The following is a 17,762-nucleotide window of genomic DNA, read 5'->3' as shown; positions in this document are numbered from 1 at the left end:
TTGCACTAGAGACCTCCCAAGGTCCTTTCCAACCTGAGTTACCCTGTGATTTTCTGTGACTAAACCAATATGGCTTTAGGTTACCCTCTGGTAAATGGTTTATGAAAAATTGGCTCCATCATCATTCTAATATATCACTACACAAAGACGGAGAAGTTTTATGGTATCCCTGCGCGTAAATACATTATCGTTCTGATTGCAACCGTGAGGCATAGGCCCCAATACCAAACTCAGAGGGAACCACCAATCTGAATACTTTCTCTCACTAGCCTACTACTGTTCTGGCAGCATCAAACACCACGCATGTACAAACCAGTGTATTTCTGATAAAACCTTTATATCCACCATTCAACAGTCCGGTTAGAGTACTGCCAGAAGTTTTGAATGCTGTTGAACTGGTATGATGAAGGCACGTTTCAATAGCAGGAAATCGAAATAGCGTGGTCAAGGCAAACTAGATCGTCAAGGCAAACTCGATCATGTCCATCCATCTTTTATCTCCAGTTCAAGCAACCTGATAACCAGTCATGGCCAAACTAAGGGGAAGTAGGTGTCAGGGCAAGTTCGCTAGGAGGCTTGAACTTAGGTCTTTAGGTTGACAATAAGATATTACACCAGCTTTTCCACAATGTTTCTATTCCAGCTGTCTTCTCTCCAGGAAACAGCTTCATCCTTAACCATATATATAAAACACACAAACCCCCTAGCAAACTGGATGGTTCCCAGGGTATTGCCTGCCAGCTATCTGATACTATTCTTTGATATAATACATCGTTTCCTTTGACCCTCAATGCCTGTGACGCTCACTTGTATCAACCCGGACCTTCTTCTGCAGAAGTCTTCCTTAATTTCTCTTTAATATTTCTGCATTCCAAGCCCACCAGAATTTGTGAGTCCACGAGATTTCAGACCTGCTTTAACTTATAGAGTTGGAAACCTTTTCTTTCACCTACTCTTGCACAAGCAGCAACATCTCACAGTTTCTCTTACTGATGAGAATGCCTCTGCCGTGGGGATGGGCCAAGGCCTGCCCTTGCCTTTACCGTCCTTAATGTATTTTTGTCTGTTAGCTTGCCATGCGTTTGGATGTGTAATCGTGCTCACAACCAGCCAGTCAGTCCTATTATACTGGGTATGTACCTACATGACTGTAGGTTTGCAAAATCAAGTGGGTTGTATAGGTAACAATGTAGGACAAATTCTTCATGGCTAATGCTATCATTCCCCGCAACCATATCTGGTACTTTTTATCAGGTCCATACTCACTTTGCAAGCATCCTAAATTCCCCAGAAGCATTCCAGCAATTGAAATCTTCTCAGCCAGTTCTGCATCTTTCCTCTTCTGTGTTACTCATGTCAAATTAGAGAGAAGAACCCCTCTGCCCCACAGACGCTTTACCAGCATGCAGGAACTGACTACAAAAGTGTGATTTTTTTGGTAGCTGTTAGGAGAATAAGCAGCAACATTAGGTCTTCTCAGAATGGCTGGAGAAGGGTCATCTGCTAGTCTGGGCATCAGAAGAGCGAGGGGATCGAGCACACTGAGCAGCATTACCACCACCTACTTATGAAAGTAACAAAGGTCATGCAAGATGCTTACACCATGCTTCTGTTGTGAAGAATTTGCCAGGTGTTTGCTGTAAGCAGAGACCCACCACAAGTTATAACCTCATTTCGATTTCCCAGCAAAAGATTTCAAGAGGACATGCTAGAAACAATCTTGAATTTATGGATAAATCTATACTGCCTCTGGGACTCAAGGAGCAAGTTCTGGTTTCTGAACAAGTGATATGAACTAGCTCAAACGTTATATAGCCTGTAGGAAACAGGACTTGGAACAAGTGTCTATTCAGTGTCCAAGTTTCCTGAAAGAGGGAGCCAAAAGCCATATGCAGTATAGATGTCTGGGGGACCTGAGACTTTGTCTGAAGCAAGGAGTGAACCAAAGGGACACCAGAGAGAGCATGCAGAATGAAAATGCTCACTATGTCTACCCTACAAATGGCATGGTTAGATACTTAGAGGAAGCCAGTGGGATGAGTAAAGATGTTCTTAATCAAGGAGATGCATGGGGAGAAGTAACAGACCTGCAACTCTTTGAGTGCTGCCTGCCGTTTCTATAATTACTATATGGAAGTTATACTAAAAGAGGCTGGGGGCTCCTGGGTTTCTGGGCAACCTGGTTATTCTTACAGAGGCAATATTCTGCTCCGGTTTGTGTACAGCTTTGGCTAAAGACGGAAAGCAAATAGCTCGCCTCCATAACATACTTTTGTTTCCTCACACACTTCCCTTGCTAGCACTACCTCTGCCACACTGCAGATGTATTCTGATATTGTTGCCAAGTAGAGGGAAAAGTGAACATACACCTACTCGTTATTTTGCAGTAGCACCTTTTCTGGTATTTACTATGATTACAGGACTTTATTTCTAAAACGCTTGATAGTGTTTTTATTCAGAACTGTTTTCTGTAGAAAGTGTTTTATGGACGCCTTTGTATTCAATTCTACCACTGCTCTGCAAGCACTGGTAATTATAGCTCTATTGGTAGGTTTCATGTATGGAAGGTTTTGTTGCTGGAACCCCCCGATATCACTCCATCTACTAATATACTGTTTTGTCACCAGTCTCTTTAACATCCCCACATGGCACCCACCAGTGACTCTGAAATGCCATTTGTTTCTTTTCCTTCTAAAGCCTTTAATATTCTTAAGTTTTAAATCAGTGGCTAGCCTGAGAGGCAGTTAAGATCCAAAGCCAGTAACAAGATCCTATTGGACCTCTACGCTAAGGCAATCGAATCGAGATTCTGCATTTAGCCAGCAATCCCCATTTCCCAGGTACATCCTCACTCCCCCACACTCCACACTCCCACTGAATCTGCATCACATTATGCTGCAAAAGAAGAAGAAGAGTGGAGAGGTGGTATCACGGTCTCTGAAGTTCAGCATAGGTGTTAATTTAATTTATTTCGAGATTACTACCTTTGAATGTTCTCAAAGAGATATTAATAAAAAAAAATCTCACAAACACCTGCTACCTTTGTGTTGTGTGACACTTCAGACAGACATTTCACATTGTTACCAGGCTGTTTGTCTCTCCATAATGTTCTTTCTCGGTTGTTATTATATTTTTTTCCTTAATAAGCCTTTGTTTTTCTCTATGGTAATGACTGGCTTACAACTCCTTACAAACAATACAGAAGATTATGCAAAAGCATGTAATTCCAAAGTTGTAGAACAGAAAACCAGCCAAATTTGAAGGAACACACATCCCTCACACATAACCCGTACACACAAAGCTATGAAGTCAAATGCATGACAGCAGCACAAACCCCACCTCGTCTCTCTCTCAGACACATCTGTCTATATGTGCACACATCCATGCAAACACACGCATACGTACAATGTACATTACTGTCAAGTTAAAAGCCTACATCTAATCCTTAATCCTTAGGTCATCCCCTTCATTTCAACACATCGAGCCAGCCAAGTCTTCCCAACGTGCCTGTCAGCAGTTCGCTGATGTAACTCTTCCCACTCAGGTCCCATCAATTCAGCAGCTTCACCAATGGTGTTGCACCAAGTTCATCATCTAAAGCTTCCATTTTTGTTTAAACACCAAATCAGAAAGTTATATTTTTTTAAATGTTGCAGTGAGGCAGTTTCATTTAATTGTGTTCTCCTTTTAGCTGAAATGCGCTGATGAATTTGATGTACAATTTTGTGAAGTGATACGGTTGATCTTATTCAACGTTGGCCAGTTCCTCCTCCAAAAGATTTGAACTGAAGTTCTCTACTCCTTTTCGAAACACACTTTTGTTTTAAAGAAATTTGTTGATATTTTGCTAGTCCGGTAATGACCTAGTGACTTCTTTGTGGCCATGTATGTGTGTGTCATCTGGACTTCTCTATCTTCCCTCTTAAGGTTTCCACTGAATGTCATTATCTTTCTGCTGTTTATGAATCTTCCTAATAGGTACTCCACGTCTGTGCCCCCCTTACAATATATTGCCCATTACAGAGACAGGATCTAGTCTTAATAGCTCACGTTCTGGATTGGGATTCAGTTCCTAGGCCAGTTTTGTATCCACTGCATGATTTGGTCACCTCATTTTCTCATATATTAGTTTCCCAGCAGTAGAATGGGAATTACACTTCTCTGCTTTTCAATGGATTTGTCAGAATAAAACTAATTCATGTCCTGGAGATAATCTAATACCTCTAATGGTGCTCAAGACCATGAAGTAGATAGACACACTGTAATGGTAACAAGAAATCAAGATGCATGTATTGACTTCTCTCTCCCATCATCATGTTTATTGTTTTAGAAACTTGGAGTTGATTTCATGTGCTAAATCACTCAGAAACACTCTAGTCCACCCCAAAACTATCATACATACCAGGCATCAAACATATAACACTCATACAGATAAATGATCCGAGGAATGGACTCAACGGCTGCTAGCAGTTAATTTATATCGTGGTTTCGCCATAAACTTTTAACTTTGGAAATAATCTGCCACCCGTTTCATTTTTTGGCTGCCACATAATGCACCTTTGTGAAGTCACTTTTCTGTCTAATAGAGATGTTTCTTTTTACGGGTGAACATTTGTTTAAAAATAACAAATAGTTATCTCATTTGCCGTTCACAAAAAGCATGCCACTTAACCGTATGTAACCAAGCCCCATTTCATCTGGTTTAATGTTTAGCAAGGCATGCAAACTAGTCGATATTATAGGGGGAAGATGATTTATTTAATAAAATTACATTACTTTTTTTTTTTTCATTAAAAAAACAAATAATTGCAACAAAAAGTGTTTAAAGTAGAAAAGCATAGCCTGCAAAGATTGATCCCGAAAAGTCAGCACATATTGGAAAGTCTGATGCTAAGCTCAGCTGCTTCTTCACCCCGTCTCTGGCTGGTGTGCAGCCAGTCTCTGTTTCTGAAGTCGAGTACTCCCATAGCGATTACTGATATCCACCATAATGTAGTTAGCAGATAGTCCATTTGTTCCGTTGTGGGTAAGGTTGCAACAGAACTTTTTTAAGCACACTTTTTTCCGTTGGGGATTATAAAGTTTAAGATATGCATATAATATGTAACCTGCAATGTATAATATATACATTTACGTGTTATACCTACCTATCTGTCTGCTCCTTGTGGACAAGAGGTTGAACAGGAGTCAGCAGTGTGGTGTTTTGGCCAAGAAGGCTAACGGCATCCTGGGCAGTTGTAGCTAGCAGGTCAGGGAAGACATCCTTCTCCTCTATTTGGCATCTGTGAGACCACATCTGGATTACTGTGTCTGATTTGGGCATCCCCAGTGAAAGAGAGCCATGGACGTACCAGAGTGAGCTCAGCAGTGGCCAGCGACCTAGTCAGGGGGCTGGAGCACACAGCGTGCAAACAAGAGGGAGATAGATGGGTTTGTTGAGTCTTAAGAGGAAAAGGCTAAGGGGCGACATTGCTGCTGTCTTCCACGACCTATTGCGTGGTTATAGAGAAGACAGAGTCAAGCTCTTCTCAGAGCGAAAAGACAAAAAACAATAGATAAAAGTCATATGAAGGGAAAAAAGAAGGAAAAAAGTCACCCTGTGAGTGATCAAACACCAGCACAGATCCCAGAGAGGCTCAATTACTCAATTTCATGGTAAGACCTAAACCTGTAAGCACCCCAAAAAAGTGAAAGGCTGTGAGTTCACACCTATTTAATGGCAGAGATTCCTCAAAGAAAGGCTTAGTTATGAATGCTCCAGCCACAAGAAAATCTTTCAGTGGAACTCATGATCAACCATGCAACACAAATGTGTATTAAATCTGGCTTCAGCAGTTCTTGTGCTCCCCAAACTATTTAGTGCAACATAAATGGAGGAAGTTCATGTTTCCCACTCACATTGGAAGTCGAAGAAAATTGCCCTAGATGACATTTTGTGGTCATAGACTCCCTGCTTTGCTGCTGTTGTTTATCTTCAACACATGTAGAAACTGTTTTTGGGAAAAGATAAGCCAATAAATGTGATCTTTTGTTTTGACGTAATGCATTCCTCTTACTCATTAGATGCCTTTTTGAGATTAATCTAAGAATGTTGCTCTTGCAGTCAACCACATAAGACTTCTTTTTTCTTTTGGGGAAGGGAGGGGTGGGATGTCTACAATTTTTTTGGCTACAGCAACACTGATACTTTATGCAATTGGGCCTTTGTTCTTAAAATAAACACATAAACTTGGCTTAAAATAAGAAGTAGTAGAATTTGTTTGTTATTAGAATGCACTTGTGATTAGCAGAACCATTAACCAGCAGCTGTCCTTTTGCACTGTGTGAGATGACCACACTTTTCCCACATACTCTGGAGAACAAGAATGGCATGTGCTATGATGCTGAGGATGTCAGAAATGTTATGGATGCCTTTTAAATTACATTTACTGCTCTGTGTTTCTCCAACCAAAGATGCACTGTAAGAAAGCAAGGAGACTCTGAGCAAGACAAACAGCCTAAGCCCAATTAATCTCATCTCTGGACTTGTTTTCCAATACCGGGTTGTGAAGCATAGTTGTTTTGGAGATAGTGCCCTCGGGAAAAAGCACACAAAAAAGACCATTCATGCATACATGCACATCTTTCTAGGAGTGTCTGTAGAACTGCAATATGTACACCAACTGCAATATGCACACCAGAGTTTGGGAACCTTTTTCAGAGGGCTGTAATTGCTTCAATTCCTTGTATTCAAAGTTGTTTATGTCCTTTTCATGTCCCTTCAGATACTGCCCTAGAAGTGTCTGGTAGAAAGCCATGGGGGATTTCTCCATATTCTACCCTTTGTTTAAGCCGCTGATGTGGCTGCCACAAGGCACAGTGAGTGTCTGTCGGACCATGCCCCTGTTTGTTAAATACTTTCACAGAATCAGAGTCACAGAATGGTTGAGATTGGAAGGGCCCTGTGAAGGTCGTCTTGTCCAAGCCCCTGTTCAAGCAGGGCCACGGAGAGCCAGCTGCCCAGCACCGTGTCCAAATGGTCTTTGAGTATCTCCAAGGAGGGAGATTCCACAACCTCCCTGGCCAACCTGTGCCACTCCCCCAATAACAAAGTCTTTCCTGATGCTCATAGGGAACCACGTGTATTTCAGTTGTGCCCATTGCCTCTGGTCCTGTCAGTTAAAGAGGATGCAACACTTTGGCAGTGAACCAAGGAGATGGGAGCTAACTTATGTATTTTGCTCCAGTGTCCAACTGAAGTGCATAGCGCAAGACAGTCCCTGGCCAAATCTCTGCTTCATGTCAGGGAAAGAAAGACGTGAGCCTTGCAGTTCACACTGAAACATCCTCAGTGCCATCAGTAACTCGTGGATGCAGGGTTTGGAGGTGGACATGTCTTTAATTCCAAAGGTGTGAAATATGACCTTCCGTCAACTTGACAAGCATTTTTCTTCAGAATTTACCCTTCAAACTCACACATCTCAGCAGCAAGCAGCAGCACAAGTCGTTAAAATTGGGCAGTGGATAGGGCCATCTGCTTTTAATTCTCTTTTAACCTGTCCTGAGGCTGTTCTTTAAATTGCTGGTACAGCTACTTAATTTCCCTGCCCAGCATTATCTGATGATGATGATGATGATGATGATGATGATATATTTTATTATTTTATTATCATTATTATTAAATTGTTTATTCTCGCTTGAGTGGTGGCAAACAGCCGTGTCACAGTGATGCACCAGCCCTGGTGATGTCGTGACCACGTCACAGCAGGCAGCCACCAGCTCCTAGCACAACCCTGGTGGTGCAGCAGCCATGTCACGGCAGGCAGAACATTGGTGGTGGCCATGTCACAGGCCGGTTGGTGACACAGCCAGCCCCAGTGGGTATAAAAAGGGCTGTGCCAGCTCAGGCTGGTGGACAAGCTGGCAGTCTGGCCAGGTGAGGAAGGGCAGGAAGGCGAGGGCAGGGCAGAGCGGAGCAGGGTGGCTGCTCCACCGTCGTCGTTTCTCCTGTGCGTTACAGCTGGACATACAGACAGGGATGCAACCAGACCACAGCATGGTCCTGTCCTCTCCCTCTGGAGAGCTGTCAAAGCCCTACAGGACAGGTAAGTACCCCATCACGGTCTTGCAGGGAGCTGGAAGCTCTCCGGAGCCACGGGCAGAGGGAGCTCGCCACCCTTTTGCCTTGGGTAGCCAAGGGCTGGCTGGGCCCCATGCGATCTCCTGGCACCATCCCTGGTGATGAAATGGCCTTGTCACAGCGGGCAGGACACTGGTGAGTGGCACGGGTGGCCTGGGAGCGGTGTCCGCTGGCCGTCAGGGAGACGTGGGATGGACAGCCTTGGCAGGAGGCTGGGACAACACCAGGCAAGGAGGCAAGGGCTCTCCATGGAGATGAAGGGTGGCTGCCCCGGTTGCTGATTCTGCTGTCCTTTGACAGCCACAGCTCTGGATATGGGACTGAGACCACAGCCTCTGCCACTCAGCCAACGAGTGTTGCAACTTTCTAAAAGGAAAATGATCTAAGATATAAGGAAACACAACAGAGCCCCCGTCAGTCCTACATCATAGTCCCACCGGCAGCTGGAAGCTCTAGTCACAATAAATCTGCCTGGCACAACTGAACAGACATTAAATTGTTTAAAGTTAATTTATCTCTAAAAGCAAGAGTGATTGCGACTGGGGAAGACATCGTTGCTATACAGATTTTAGCGTGCAAAACTCTTGTGCAATGCCAGTCAGAAAAGCACAGATTCAGGAAAAGCAGTGCAGCCCACGGAAGCCAAATAGTAGCTCTAAGAAAGGGGTATTATCCAAAAGGTCACTCATGATTAGGGGCATCCTGTGCTGAAGAATAAGACAGCAACGGCTCCAGCGAGAGCTCTGGCCTTAGCTAACGCCTTATAATTATATGCCTGTAATGGGAGGAAGAAGAATTTTCTTAAACCAGACTTTTCCCCATATTCAGTACATGCACAGACCTCACATCGTGGCTTGACCTTCACTGGTCTAAAACACTTGAAGTACATTACTTTTGGCAGCTCTGCAGTGGGGTCAGCAACCTCCAGCAAGAGCCAGTAACGAAGAGCTCAGGTGCAATAACATCTTAAATCACCACAGCTGCTTGTTTGGCGTATGTGAGTCACAGGTCCAAGTGGATGAGTATAAAAACCTAAAGGTTACATCTATATTAGTAAACTAAACAGTGTCAGGGCCACCAAGCCATCTGGAACAATCTGATCGCATCTATAATATAAAACTCTCTTAACCTCTAGAACAGGACAGCCGCCTGCATGTTTGCCTACTGGCAATGGTCCCTGGCCTGTACTAACTCACAAACCGTACCTAGGAATTGTTTGGGAGGTTGTTAGTTGATCTGGGCCAAAACCACGCCACGGACTGTCTAACAATTGAATAGCGTGGATGAGTATGTTCCAGTGCCTGTGCCCGTGCCTTGACACTGTTTAATTTACCAGAATACATGTACCCATCGTTTTCCAAATGTGTCACTAATCCATCTGCTGTCCCTATGTATTTTGGTCTCTGAATTTAGCTATTTAAAACATATGCAGCCTGACAGTACCTCTTTACTCTACACACTCAAAATCGGTGTGTTGGCATGCTGCGCCCAAGCTTTCCTCCATAAATATACATTTTTTTGATGACTGCAAATGAATACATCTCTACTTGGAATAAAAACCCCCATCTTTGGTCAAGCCAAGCATACTTTCAGAACTGGAGCAGTCTGGAATGCACATCTGGAATGTGCAACAGCGTTAAAGGATCCTGAACACCAGAAAAGCAACAAATTGGGCTTCCGGAGCACAGCATTTACTATATTTCTTGCACGGGCTTTGATTTTCTCTGGTTGTCAGGCCTCTACAGTCACTGCTCTGGTGTGAAGTGTCCTGGTGCTTTTAACGTATCAAACCTTGGTAGAATTCAGTAAGCTCTCTCGTTCTGGTCCCACAAACATACGCCAGAGGTAGACTTCTTCTACAGCACTGCTCCTGGAAAAGTGAGGTCTTTCCTTCAACCACCTTAAATGCAAAACCGTTCTTAGAAACCTCTGAAAATGTATGCCCAAGCAGGTTTCATACGCGCAGACCTACTCAGACACCAGTCAGACATTTCAGCCTCCCACTATAGCTCTTTAAAAACACACAAGGTCATTTACACCCCAGACCCTCCTGTAACTGCAGCTGTTGCCCAAGTGAAAAAAAGGCAACGGGTCTCCAAAACCTCTCCACCCCCAGCATGTTTCTCATGCTCCCTGCCTCAGCCTGGAGAGCCAGGAGAGTTTGGCTTGCAGGCCAGGGAGGGTCCTGAGCGCAGATAACGTTGCAATTATCAAAATTCCTCCTTCCCCGCCTCAACACCAGAAGTAGCGAGGGAGGGTATACCGTCAGGATTAAGCCTTTGCAGGACTCAGGGGGGCTCTTAGTGGCCCTGAAAATCATATATGGTCACGGAAGAAGAAAATTCTTCCTCAGAGCCTCAAAGTTTTCCAGATAATCAAAATAACACAGAAGTGTTTTGCCCAAAGATTTTTGCATTTACTGCCAAAAACACCACTGGTTTGAGTACTGCCTGTTGTACCCCTCACTGCTTCTACCTTTCCTGTGAAGAAGAGCACAGGGGTTTATAACTGAAGGGCTGTAAATGCAGAAACCTCAGAATCTGCAAAACAAGCCCAAAACATAACTTCCCCCTTTAAGTTGTTGGCTTCTTCTTTGCTTTAACCTGCTTTCCTTCCAAATACAACTTTTTTTTTTTTAACATTAACATGCAACGTGCTTTATTATCATTTAGTTAGTTCATTCTTACTCGAGATCCCTAAGCAGATCTCAGTTCTTTATAAATGAAAAAAAATCAGCTTTCACAAAAAAGCCATGAGTCATAGATCTCTCCCTACCTCCCTGCAAGAAGGTTTCAGAAGCAGGAAAATTCTACCATTTTGAAAAGTTTTTCTCCCAGTTGTTTTGACAATGATTATTTTTAATGTGGTGTCAATAAATCCATTCAGATTTGGAGCAATGTTGGCTTGACCAAGCAAGAAAAATATCAAAAACAACCTTTCTCCTGTATATGTTCCAATAAACAGGGTCATGTTATACTCAATAGTAATTATGAGGTGACCCTATAAATTATTGTCCAGTGATTCATCTTATTCTATAGACTTTAGGTCATACACTTCATTTCAAGCTGAAAGTGCTGCAAATATATTAGGCTCTGGAGGAAACAGGGAAAGAATATAGTGTACACTTCATATTGGTATCATGGGAGACCTGGCTGTGAGAAAGCACTTTCCAGCAAAATATACTGAAATTACTGCAATGAACCTGAGCTGAAGAAGCAACTGGAGTGCATGTTTCCCTACTGACTTGAGAAAGGGAGGTCCTCCGCTTGTCAGCAGAAGCAATGGCCTCTCCCGAAGTTCTTTGTTCGGCGCTAGACGGAAGATTAAGCGTAATAACATTAACGTGGTTTTGCTTCACAACACAACTTATGATGATGTGACACTGTACGATAAGAATAGGCATACTCCGTTCTCTCATAAAATTTTCTTCAGTCTACCTGAAAACACTTTCTGTAGGAGGCAAATAAGCCTTAATTTTAGAGGTGGGAAACAGGTGCAAACAACTAAAAGTGAACTAAGCGTCCCACAACCACTTAGAAGCCCAGAAACCCAACTGGCAATACATGGGCCAAGGCACACACTATACCCTTTTGATTTCCTGGGCCATTTTTTCTGTACCTAACCTGTATCTCTTAGAGAAATCAGTGCATACCTGTCACCTCCTGGAGAAGCTAGACAACCTCTCTCTGCTCAGTTGACGCTGACAAAAAACCAAACTTGCCTCTTTGAGAATCAAGCAAAGCTGGCAGAAGGAGGAAGAAAACCCTTCCCTAAACTGGGAAACCTAGTTTGCCCATCTTGATTTGTTCAGTTTTGGAGTTTACTGATTCTGTGTTTTGCCTTTGCTTTTAATTAGCAGCAGAGAGAAGTGTCTTGTTCCAGGAAAATGTGTCTCTCTTATTGGAGATGAACGGGTGTCTCCACAACTGATTCTCTCTCCGCAAACACTGACCACAACCAACCCTTCCTTTGCCTCCCAAAATCACAACACTTGTAAACGAGCCTTTTTTTTCCGCGTCAGCTTTGCCTGGCTGGTCCTGTCTGTGGGCTGCCCAGACACTGCTGGGAGGAATTGGCTGCAAATCGGGTCAAGGGCTGTGGCAGGATCCGTTCACCCCAGCTGGTATCTTCCCGGCTACCTCCCAGTTCACATCACATCACCAACACATCGGTGTTGGTGACCAATATATGAGAGGCAAAGGGCCGAGAAGCACCCTGAGGATGGCAGCTGAAGGGGGCTGCCCCAGCCAGGGCAGTTCATCCAGCCTAACCCTGCTTCCCACCCCACGGCTTGCAGAGCCCAGCGGAGGCGAGCTGTACGATCTTCCCTGCAACAGCATCCTGCTCTCAGGGATTTCCCGGATGCTGCCGGACGTTTCTACAGCAGGAAAGTGCGTGTGCTTTTTAGTTTGTATGCATGAATGAGACACGTCTCCTTTAGGTTGGGTTAAGGGCACACACTCGGATCAGCTTTACTGCACACACGTGCCCACGTTGCTCACGGCGTGATGATGGAGGAATGGAAACAGATCACCTCCAAGTGCTTCCAGAGGAGTCAGCCAGCCACCAGAACAAGATGTCTGGGCACCCGTGCCCTGCAGCATGGGAGCACTCCTGCAGTGTCTGGAGGGTTGTACTGTTCCCTCTGGTTCTTTCAACAGCACTTTCTACCAACCCGCTTATCAGACGACCTGGGATTTCTTTCACGTGCTCGTCTCCACTTACGATGCAGCAGGGAACGAACAGAGGACTTTGGCGTGTGCGTTGGCGGAGCCCTCAGCAGGCTGCAGGATGCATCATGGTTAGTGGTTGCTCTCCAGAAACAAGTTGCTATGCTGCTGTAATATTATTGCTTATATCCCACTGTTATAGTGTGGAATACAAGGTGAGGAGAAACGTGAAGTAATAACTTAATACAAGGACTGTCCTTTGCTGTGTGAAATGATTCATCGCTTCCAGACAGATTTACTTTTCCCTCTTCAGAAGGTCAAGGAGTTTAGGGCAGGTGTGAGAGCTGCTGCACAAAACAGCCAGAGGGTTACATAGTGCACCTTTCAGTGGGTGGTCCCACCAAATATTTTCACGTGGGCCTTCAAGTTGGCCCTCAAACGGTTTCCAAAACGAGGTCAAGCGAATGCATTGGAAACTACTGCTGCCATCATTCAAGGAGCAAACAGCGTCAAAACATTAAAACTGCGGAGTAAAACGTACCATATGTTGCTGCTGTAACCGAATCCAGCTTTACCTCTGCGGCTTTATTACCCCGAAAGATGCAGGCAGCCGGCGGAACGCCGTGGCCGAAATGCGCCGGTCAGTCAGACGATGGCACTACAGACCCGGCTCCACCGGCTGCCTTCTGCGCTCATTAAAACGTCTGCGCGGCCGTTCATTATTCTGGTTTCATTCTCCATCCCGGTTTTCCCCTGGTTACCTGGTTGGAAACTGTACCCCCTGATAATTCATACGCTCGCGCAGACAGCCCATGGCAAACGTTGCTAAGAGAGGGACTGCCACCTGTTAAGAATCCGCGGTTTGGGGATGCAGTGAAGTGTGCTCCTTTCCCACACTAGTATTTTAAAAGGTTATAGATCATGTGTGCATAATAGGCAGAACATTAGGTCACTTGTCTCACTTACAACAATAATCCATTTTGATATGGGTCAGGTTGACACAAAGGGTCCACCCATACCAGATCTATTGACGAAACTGATCCCTTTCCCCCAAACTAATGAAATTTTCAACTAATGGGTACTTAAGTTAATAAAGTGTGCCACACATCTGCTAGAAGCCATTTGTAAAATAAAGCACTGGAGTTCAATTTTGAGATCATTGACATAATGTTTGAGTGGCATCCCACAGGGACCCAGCATGGCACCAAATTAAGGAGAGTAACACAATAAACGTGTGAGAAATAGCGTTAGTATATAAACAGTAAGTAGGAGCTTCTCTTTCTTTAAAGGAAGCGTAATACTACTTGGGGTTCATACCATCACTAATGAATTGAACGGGACAAATCCTGATCTCCCCTCGCAGCCAATGAGCATTTGGACAATGACTTCAATAGGACCAGGATTTAACCTGAGGAATTATTTTGACGGAAATTGGCAACAAGCTGGTTCTTATAGCTAAAAAGTGTCTTTTCACTGAACTTGGGCATGGCTAAAATTCTCCACTCCACTCTATTTTGTCCTTTCTTTTGTGGAGGAAATTGGAGGGAAAAAACATTTCAGCAGAGCCTGAGAGATAGCTTGATACAATTCAAGCTAAATGTCTCTTAGCTGTAACAAAGCTCTCCTTTTTTACAGCCCTTGGGGATTAGACACAGGAGTCGTTCTAGAATATCCGCTGAATTTTAATAGTCTGCTTTCCTATGCCACTCACTGCAAACCAAGGGGCAGCCTGGAATATCAGTGACTGTTTTATCCTTTCCAGTGGCATTGCTTTTTTTAAAAAGGGTACTTTTCAAAAATTGCACTATTATAGTTGGCCAACATTTTTGCATGAAAAACATTTTCCATTTAAAAATTACATTGAAAAATGGAAAACAAGAAAGTTTTCACAGTATTATGCACAATCAATTTTCTTTTTAAAAGGTAAACCAAACATCAGAAAAGACTCAACAGATTTTTTTCTGAACAAAGAGAAATCATCTTACTTTTTGTGGTACTTCTGTCATATTTTGAGGAGGAAAACTAGAAAAATTGCTGCATTAGTGAAGCTAAAATTTGAATTCAAAAAGAGTGAGAAGGATTTACATGTCTATTTACTACTTACTCTTCTTTTCAGAGTTTAAGTAGAGGAAAGATAAGTTGGGTTTATAAGCGAGATCTTTAAATCTCCTCATTAACATATTCCTAAAGCAGTTTTTCAGTGAAATGGGCAGATGCCAGGTAATGTGGAGAGTTTACGCTGAAGAAACATCAGAGTTTATGCCTTGAATTTGCCACAGATGAATATTTACTGTCCCTTTGCAATTGGGACGAAACCTGGTGGTAGGCAAGAGCTCCAGGCCTGCCTTTGCTCTGCAGATCTGGCAGTACAACCCTTCAAACTGCTGTTAAACTATGGCTGCTTTTACAACAAACATTGGAAATGGTTCAATGTATATTTTTTCCTAATAAAGCCCCACTGTTTTTAACCTGCTTCTTTCATACCCCACACAGATTAACACTGTAAACATGCTTCTTTCCCTCTTTTCAATCAGTTGTCCTCCGTTTCAGCTTTTAGCTTTGGAAAACAGGAAACAAATAACCATCCAAGTTCCTGGGCCGAGCCTAAATCTGGCCTTAATCTAAATGTGGTTGAAGCCCCCTTAACCACCCCACACTGGCACACGTTCCCTCTCATCCCTCAGCACATACATCTGCTGTTCCAAGAATAATGTTTCTCACAATATTTCTAAGATTTCAACACTGAGTCCAATTGTCTTTTACAGTACATATACGGGGGGGTGGGGGGGAAATAGCTGGGGATGTGCAGAGGAAGATCCCACTCGAACATCACTGCTGTGAGGCTGTTTTTTCCAAGCTGGTTCACTCCAGGATACGTTCATGCAATAATGCCATTTCCCAAAGCAGACCATTTCTGTATTCAACTTCTTATATCACGCAAATAGATGGGAGCCTTCTGAGCGCTTGCAGTGGGTTTTGAACCGCATCCTGCTTTTTTCAATAAAAATAACTCAACCTGAGCAGACTCAGGTGTCTGTTGTGGCTGCTGTGGCTGCCCACAGCTGAGTGGGTGGGTACGGAGTGAAGTTTAACTTTGGTTACGGCAACGTCCACGATCCCTTGGGTCACTCAGCTGCCAGCCTTACCTGTTTTACCCTGCTCTCAAATACCACCACCCCGTGGCTTCGCCTTTCCACGCTTGAGTGGTTGTCAGTGCAAAGTGCTGAATACGTGTTTTACCGAAACCCTCAGCAGCGGAATTTGGCAGCTTTGAGTCATCTGGCTCTGCCGCCTTGAACACTGTGGACCGTTAGGGAGAGCCCAATCTGGAAGCCCAGCAGAGGTGAGGCTGCAGCAGGTCCCCAGGTCCAACCAGTGGTGGGACTGAGCAAGTATTCCCAGTGGCCACACATACACAGACACGCTCAAAACACACACAAAGGCAAACAGTTCCCCCTCTGACTGATCAGGATGAAGGTCTGTTGGTGGAAAACACATAATGTGTATATACAAATTTGTAATGCATAGCCCTTCATCAGCTGGGCTCAGACACCCAGCCAGCCCAGTAGCTGCCGGTGGTCCCAGTCTCCCCAGTGCTGACACCTGGACATACAAGCCCCCGGTGCAGCAGCCCCACTCCAGCTGCTGGTACAGACCATCTCGTGAACACACACGTAAGCACCGACACACACACGTGAGCACACATGTGCATGCACACAGCTGGCCAGGGCTCCCCCGGCCCCTTCAGTAGCCAACTCACCCACAGTGTCACCCTCAGAGACCCACAGCGCCGCAGCTCTCCGGCCATTTCATCTGCTCACCACCGCGTCCAGCCTCATCTGCACCAGCAGTCGCACACCCGCGCTCGCCGAAGCTGCTGGCACTGTGGACGCACAGACCAACAGCCTGAGTCCAGGTGCTGGCACTCGGACCCCTGCACACACACGTGCACACCAAATGGGGAGTCCCTCGCCCGGGAAAAGATTTAGAAGTGGAGTTTAATGAGAAGACAGGACAGAACGCACTGATCAGGTGCCAGGAACGGCCAGGTGAGCATACTGACTAGCAAACCATGTACATGCAACCGCCCCCTTTTAGTGCTTTATCCCTCTGTTTGCCTGTGCTTGTTCCTCCCCAGGTCACCAAAATGCTTCCCTTTCCCCACCTTTGGTTCCTCCCCTAAACATCCCATCATAAGTTCCGCAACGTGTCCTGCACCCTTAGGGTAAACCGTAACCCCCCCGCGTACAAAAGGTGCTCCGGCATTGACTCATCGTGTTGGGTATCACACCTGGCCGCTGAGGCTGAGGGTCTCCTGGGGGAGCCCAGGGAGGCGCCTGGGCAGGGTGTCCCTTCCTCTGGGTCCTTAATTCGGGTTCCCACTTACCTCTGTGCCTCTGGGCTCCTCTGGGCTTGTAGAGATGGGCTGTGGTGGGCTGGTGACTCCTGCGACGGGCCTGCAAGGAGCCAGAGCAGGGCGCTTTTTGGGCTTCCCCCTCACCATCGCCTCTCTGTGCTCCTCTGCGGGCGTGTGAGCAGATAAGCTTTTATTCTGCAAGCTAACATGAACAGTATGTGATCTTAATGAGCTCAAGCATGCTGTTCTAAACAAGGACCAGTAACGAAGTCCAGGAGGTTTGGAGATCTCAGAAGCTTGATGGTTTTTTCAACTGTATCTCCGGCATTAATAAAAAATATTCTCTCTCTTTATAAACCCTGCCACAACTACCCTGAACGTTTCAGCTGCAGGGGTCAAATTTCAGACCAGTCCGAGTATCAAAAATTTTTGTAGCGGAAGAAACAGAACCGCAGAGGTGTGTTAACCTCACCTACAGAGCAGGACAATGGTAGGGCCAGGAATATATTCCCGGCTTCCCGGGTGCCAGGAAGGGAGGAAGACTAACCCAACATATAGCTTAAATCTCGTATTTGACCTTACCTGAAATTCTGTGCGTTCATTTCTAGCCAGCAAG

Source organism: Accipiter gentilis, chromosome 16 (genome assembly GCF_929443795.1).
Source record: "Accipiter gentilis chromosome 16, bAccGen1.1, whole genome shotgun sequence".
Lineage (NCBI taxonomy): Eukaryota > Metazoa > Chordata > Aves > Accipitriformes > Accipitridae > Astur > Astur gentilis.
The sequence above is the reverse complement of the archived record's forward strand: the minus strand, read 5'-3'. Positions refer to the sequence as shown.